Source organism: Erpetoichthys calabaricus, chromosome 10 (assembly GCF_900747795.2).
Source record: "Erpetoichthys calabaricus chromosome 10, fErpCal1.3, whole genome shotgun sequence".
In the NCBI taxonomy this organism is placed as follows: domain Eukaryota; kingdom Metazoa; phylum Chordata; class Cladistia; order Polypteriformes; family Polypteridae; genus Erpetoichthys; species Erpetoichthys calabaricus.
This window is the reverse complement of record NC_041403.2, coordinates 93,915,681-93,922,452: the sequence shown is the minus strand read 5'-3', so window position 1 is coordinate 93,922,452 and position 6,772 is coordinate 93,915,681. Positions and strand designations below refer to the sequence as shown.

At 37.6% G+C, this 6,772-nt stretch overlaps 1 protein-coding gene across 1 annotated transcript in view; it reads right to left on the bottom strand.

Annotated features, from left to right (window-relative positions):
- Positions 1-646: 646 nt before the first annotated feature.
- ndrg3b (ndrg family member 3b) overlaps positions 647-6,772 on the bottom strand; it is a 1,230,027-nt gene continuing 1,223,901 nt past the window's right edge. Inside the window, exon 18 of the mRNA XM_051932925.1 lies at positions 647-659. The gene's annotated coding sequence lies outside the window, so the exon portion shown is untranslated. The remainder of the gene's footprint in view (positions 660-6,772) is intronic.

The window sequence follows — 6,772 nt, the reverse complement described above, 5'->3', positions numbered from 1 at the left end:
TTAATCTCCTGTGAACTGTAGAACACACAACTATTATATGCTACTGCTTATGTATTGCATGCATACTGTAAAAATGCTAATATTTTTCATAAAGTAATTACTATAATTACCCCAGTATGTCATGAAAATGTAAAGCAGTATTTTTAGAAGCTAAAATGTATATTATAAAGAAGGTAGAAGCAGGAGAAAAGAACTGCCAAGTAGTAGAATCATTGTGGTTAGCACACAGCCATGAAAGGAGCCAGTGCAGAGCATATAAGATTAGGCATGGACATGAGCACCACCCCAATGGATATGCTCAGTTATTAAAACAAATCTCAAATTAAGGTTATTTCTTCATTCAAACATTTTTTAAGGCCACAGCTAAAGTGAATATGTTGCCACCCATGTGCACCTAGGAATCACTTTCCGGGCTTTCCATGCTGAGGTAAGTAATATTACTCCAGGACAAGAGGGTTCATTGTCACTAACTGTACCTTTTGTTTTCACTTGTGCATCCAAGAAGACACCCAAGGACAATGCCTGGCCCTACTCACAGTGCCTAGAGCTAGCTTTGCCCCTTCTGATCCAGACACCTTAAAAAAGGTAATCCACACAGAAGGTGGTGTCTCATTTATGACCATGTTTCAGCGAGGAGAGAGATCCCTGTTGATGGAAACCTTTGTGAGCAGTATCAGGTTAACTAGAGCCATCTTTGTTTTGTGCCCAGTACACCTTTTCTGTTATTTCTGTTTGTACTGATTAAGCAAAGTTGCCCAGCTGGTGCCTCAATGCTTTCTTTTGCTTCTTGTGGTCTATTAACCCAGTTAAAATGTTAATAATCAACCAATAAAATAATTAATGCCATCCTGCCCTAACACACTCTTTCTTGCATGTCACCTATCGTTAAAATGCAGCAAACCCGACAGTCTGGGACAGCTTCAGGGGGCAGTGCCCACCCTATCATACTACTAGTATAGTCCACTAAGGATTTTTTATGAAAAAAATACTCTTCTGTATTTAAAAAATAATGTTTATATATATTGTCACGAGCATGAGCATGACAGCTTAAGGGCTTTGGTGATGGTAATTACCTGACAGACCAGGTGTTGGCGCTGTGTACTAACGCCTTCTTTTCTTCCCCCTCCTCAGAATAGAAGACTGACAGACACTTCATCTCTGACATCACTTCCTGCCACTTGAACTCATAAGCAGGAAATCAACCATCTTGTCTCAATTCCTATTCAGAACTCCAGTCTGAAAACACTACTCCATATTTACTGCATGTTTTCTTTGTTTTTTCTCATTCAGTTATACCTTGTCACCAAAGTGATGGCACAATTCTTTATCTTTGTTTGTGTCCTATTTTAAAATATATATTGTAGCGACGGTTGGTATTGACGTCCCACGAGGCTCTGCGGCGCTGCAACTAAAATTAATCTGTTAATTATGATTTATTTTATACTAGCAAAATACCCGCGCTTCGCAGCGGAGAAGTAGTGTGTTAAAGAGGTTATGAAAAAGTAAAGGAAACATTTTAAAAATAACGTAACATGATTGTCAATGTAATTGTGTTGTCATTGTTATGAGTGTTGCTGTCATATATATATACATATACACATATACACACACATATACACACATATACAGATATATTATATATACATATACACATATATTTTATATATATTTTTTTTATATATATATATATACACATACATACATACATACATACATATACACACATAGATGCACTTACAATAACATAGAAATCAATATAAAGAACATTAACATCATTATCATATGAGAATATGAAGTAATATGTAAGAAGCACATTTCATATAAATATAAATTATTAAACAGTAAAATCTTCTTCTATAATTTGCTACCGTGGCTTTTCGTTGGTCTGTCCAGGATTTTAAATCACCTGTAGCTTGCAAACCGTTTCACCTATTGACTTGAAATCTGGTACACATATAATACGTCACGTCTGCTATCCGCTTTATGGGTGATGATTGTATTACTCTTTTTATGTTTATTTTATTTTAGAATCAACTCCTATCTGCGCACACCAGGGCGGCCGTGGGCAGATGCGTATGGTGTATTCACTCCATGTTATCGTGCATTGCGCTGTCACTGGTATTTTGATAAAAGAATTTGAACAATATATAAGAAGCGTATAAATTATTAAACAGTAAAACATTAACATTTAAGAAGTAAAGTTACATTGAGTACTACTGCAGTGCCTTCGGGTATACCTCATTTTTTCTTTGCCCATTACATGCTTAAATGTATACATTTTTTGGTGTACCTACCCGAGAACACGCGACATATAACCGAGCGTGGGAGAAGCATGGATTTTAAACACGCGTTGAGTTCATCTGCTGGTCTCCCTCGTGGAATAACTGGTAATGTTTGACTAAAATCTACAGCGAGTAAAACAACATTACCTCCTTTTTTTTTTTTACGATCTCTGAGATCTTGCTTTTTTCGGTTCAAGGCTTCATAAGCTCTTTTATGTTGTATGGTGTACTTATCCCAAACCATCATCTTTGAATGTTGCAAGACTTTCGCCTTGTATGTAGATCGGGGTAATTACATTCATTGCATTCCTAGTCTGAATCACAATCTGATTGTATGGGTGGTTACCTGGCACTGTAGGGTTGCCACCCGTCCTTTAAAATACGGAATCGCGCCGCGTTTGAGAATGAAATTGCGCGTCCCGTTTTGAATCAATACTGGACGGGATTTATCCCGTATTTTTTTTATCATTTTTTTTTTAAAGCAGCGTGTCATGCAAATCATCCCACACGCATTTTATGAAGATGCCTCCTTTCCTACTTTTGATTGGGTAATACTTGATGTCATCGTTAGTTTGATTGGTCTTTTTAACTGTCCAGTGAGGAGGGCGTGTCTTTTAAGTAGAGTCTGCAAAGTGTTGGCACTGAGATGTGGCGTCAGCGCCATAGTTGAAGCCCCTAACGTTGCGGTCAGCAAGTCGGCTAACATCCGCCATGTGCCGTCTTTCAGTTGCGAGAAGCAGATCATAGAATGGTTGAAACTGTTGCCCCTAACGTTGCGCCACGGCGTGTGGTTCGTTTATACCTCGTGTCTTCTCATTAAACTTTTATCTCGCGAATATGTTATTGCAATCCGCAGCGGGAGCGTTTCTATAAACTTAATTTAAACTTACGTTTTACACCGTGCTTTGTTTCCCTTATGAACATGCTTGTATGCTTAACTCGCTCCGTTCTCAATCGTTTAATTAATTTTTTGCTGTTCGCTGTTTGCGGCTGTTCCTCCATTTCCCCCTACTTCGTTCTTTTATCTCGCGAATATGTTATTGCAATCCTTAACAGGAGCGTTTCAATAAACTGATTGAAAATAGTTTTGCATTTACCTTTTTAGTAAAAGGCGAGCTTTTAAGCCTGAGAAATCACCCCGTAAATGCACACGTTTAATTGGACATGTGTTAATATGTATGGTTACACAGTATTAAAAGACAGTGAACAATGTCAGTTACCTTTCTTCCCGCGTTTGATAAAAGGTGAGCTTTTAAGCCTGAGAAATCACCCCGTAAATGCACACGTTTAATTGCACATGTGTTAATATGTATGCTTACACAGTATTAAAAGACAGTCAAAAATTAACGTCATTTACCTTCGTTCCCGCGTGTGACTCGTGCTGTAAATGTCTTCCTTGTTTTTAGTTCACGTGATTACGTAGGAGGCGTGATGACGCGATACATGACTCCGCCTCCTCCATCACAGTGTATGGACAAAAAATATGTTCCAGTTATGACCATTACGCTTTGAATTTCGAAATGAAACCTGCCTAACTTTTGTAAGTAAGCTGTAAGGAATGAGCCTGCCAAATTTCAGCCTTCCACCTACACGGGAAGTTGGAGAATTAGTGATGAGTGAGTCAGTCAGTCAGTGAGTGAGTGAGTGAGTGAGTGAGTGAGTGAGTGAGTGAGTGAGTGAGTGAGTGAGTGAGTGAGTGAGTGAGTGAGTGAGTGAGTGAGTGAGGGCTTTGCCTTTTATTAGTATAGATTGGATTTCAAACAGTTCTTGCATTTAATGTTGGGTTATATCTTTTGACAACGGGAGTGTTTTATTAAAGTTTAATGGGGGGTTGGAGTTTGCCCACCACCACTGACTGATGCTTGCCTGGTGTATGAGTCCATGTATCAGGACTCAAAAAAGTTGAGTTTTGTAGCAGTCATGTTACTTGAATGTTACCAGTATTAAAAGAAAAAGTGTTTTTTTTTACATTGAGTGAGTCTATTTGTATATATATATACCAGTAACGGTGCAGTGCACGCGCAGTGAATACACTTGACTTGAGCATTCATAGTTGTCATACTCTTTTTCTGTACGTTTAGCATTCATTTGCTCAGAGGTTGATGCGCTTACTGCTTCCTGAGCAGCTCTTCTTTTCTCCATCCTAGCATCCCACTTCTTCTCTTCTTTCATCTGCATCTTTTTGCGTTAAAACTGATTAAGTCAGAGTTTGTGTTGCGATTCTTTAGTACATTTTACTTAATTTTTCACTTAAGCTGGTACTTAAGTCTTCAATCTGCCTCAAGAATGATTTAAGATATGAAGAGATAGGGGAAGTGACGACGAAGGAGGTGGGGATGAGAACGGCACCCATACACATGCACCACACGGCTGCCCTGCTGGCCACTGCCGAGAGTTCATTCTACAATAAAATAAAATAAAAATAAAAGGGGAAATAACCTTGGAGGTCAATCATCACCCCAAAATGGATAGTAGACGTCACGTAATATATGTGTACCAAAGTTCAGGCCAATTGTTCAAACAGTTTGCGAGATACAGGTGATTTAAAATTCTGGACAGACAAATGGACAGCCACCGTAGCGTATTATATTAGAAAATATATCTCTCTATTATAATATAAAAATCTTGGGAAGTGAGACGAGATGTGACTTTCTCAGAGAAACACTTTCACATCCCGTAAGACAAGACTTTATGCCAAGAAATTTAACCATGCCCAGGGCCGGAAATAAAAAAAAAGAGTAGATAACAAAGTAGAACGTCGTAAAGAATTCAAAAATGTTGGCGCAATACACATGCAGAGCAGGGTAGAGATAATGGAAGTACAAAAAGTCTCAAAAAAAATGATAGTAAAGATCGCATTAGCGCAAACAAACGGAAATTATTACTCTGTGAAATAATGGAACAGCGAAAAGAGATCTTTTTCCCCCAGTGAAGAGGCATATCCCGAGAATTAAAAGATTTGTTTGGTGAAAGTGAAATCACACGTCAGAAAATTTTAAGCCCTGCGAGACAAAACTATATGCATTGAGATTTGGAAAAGTCCTGCTCACATTAAAACATTTACAACCACGTACACGGTTCAATAATTTCTCATTTGTGTGAATGCTATTGCCAGACACAGTTTGTGTAGAGAGAAATAAATGATATTCACTCATGGGCAGTTATACATTGCGTTGTCATGATGTATTTCCAAACACGGAATCAAAATTCATTGCGATATTGACGAAAATGTAAAAGCAAAAAGAGATTGAATATATGGACATAGGTGATATGACAGAAGTACGTAGATATTGTTTAGCTTTAAACTTTAAGTCAAAGACTTGTAGATCATCTAATTTGTGTTGCCATCAGGGAAAAGGGGTATTTCTTCCCAATGAAGAGCCAATCCGCGAGAATTAAAACTTTTGTTGTTTGGTGAAAGTAAAATCCACATATGTGAGCAGCAGAGAAGTGAAGTTGCTGGCGCGTAGCTCAGGCAGGGGAGATGGCGAGCAAAACAAGCAGGGGGCAAAGCCCCCTACTATATATATACAGTATATATATGTATAAATATATATATATATATATATATATATATATATATATAAGTATATATATATATCAGTATATATACATATATAAGTAAATATACAAGTTTAAATTTTCTATGAATTAAACAGCTGACTATTTTTTGATTAAAAGGCACCAGCAATTACGTCTGTTTCTTGCCCATATTGACTATTTAATGCATGCCGTAACTCAGTGTTATGTTAGGCGAGAGGTTGTGTGTACGTGTGAAGCTGTTAATGTAAATCATTGACATTTACACAGGCATCAGAATGCATTATTTTCAAAAATTAAAGTGTAAATATTAAAAACTGTATAAACTCACTCCAGCCACATTTATTACAGACAAGATAACTCACAATCTATTATTATCGCAGAAGACCCCCACATTGATGGCAACTGGAGACAGAATGCAGCTAACAAGTTGTAGTATTAGCCATGAAGGAGGCAACAAGCCGAGTTAGATTAAATCACAAGAGCCTGTTTGTTCACTGTGGAGAATTGGGGGGCAGACAATACTGACTGAATACTGAACATGCATTGTGAGAGCTCCAGTCACACTGAGTTATCACTTTCATCCGTCTCTGCTTTGCTGCGTGTATGTGCATCTTATATTGCTTAACCTGGATCTACATATTTTCTGCCTATTCTGATGTTATGTACTCATTGGTGGCACAAACTTCTTATTACAAACCAGCTCTTCAACCTTGTACTGTAATTAATTAATTATTGCATCAGTATCACTGCCATTTGTTTAATTTAAATTCCTTTGACACCAAAACTTTGTTTAAATAATTCTTGTAACCTAAACTTATTTAAGAATTTGACTTTATATTGGAACTTCATACCAACAGGTTTCTGCCAACAGAAATGCAAATACCACCCTTCAGATTTGGTTTGGACTCTGCTTGTGAAACAGAGGAACCATTCTACATGATGTTCTC